Genomic DNA, 359 nt, shown 5'->3' on the forward strand with positions numbered 1-359 from the left:
TAAACTTAGTGTTAGAATAAGAAAGTTTTTACCTTAGCATGCATTTTCTGAAGGCTATGAAGTCTGAAACTCAAATCTGTCATTGTATGAATTCGGTCCTTATTGATTTGACAGAAACCCACACATTTTACGAGGTGCTTGCTAAAAATTCGAGGCAAAAATCTGGACAGTTGAGAATTATGATATGACTGACTCACCATCGTTCGCTCGCACGCACGCACGCACACACGCGCACACACACACATTTCTTATAACTGAATTAACTTATCGCTACACTAGGTGTCGCGCGTCACTATCTGCGTTCCCTTTCACTTTTGTAACACTTCTCTCGAGTCCTTTACATTCGTTTCTTCAGAGGG

This window comes from Protopterus annectens, chromosome 11.part0 (assembly GCF_019279795.1).
Source record: "Protopterus annectens isolate FY-2018-M chromosome 11.part0, PAN1.0, whole genome shotgun sequence".
Classification (NCBI taxonomy): domain Eukaryota; kingdom Metazoa; phylum Chordata; order Ceratodontiformes; family Protopteridae; genus Protopterus; species Protopterus annectens.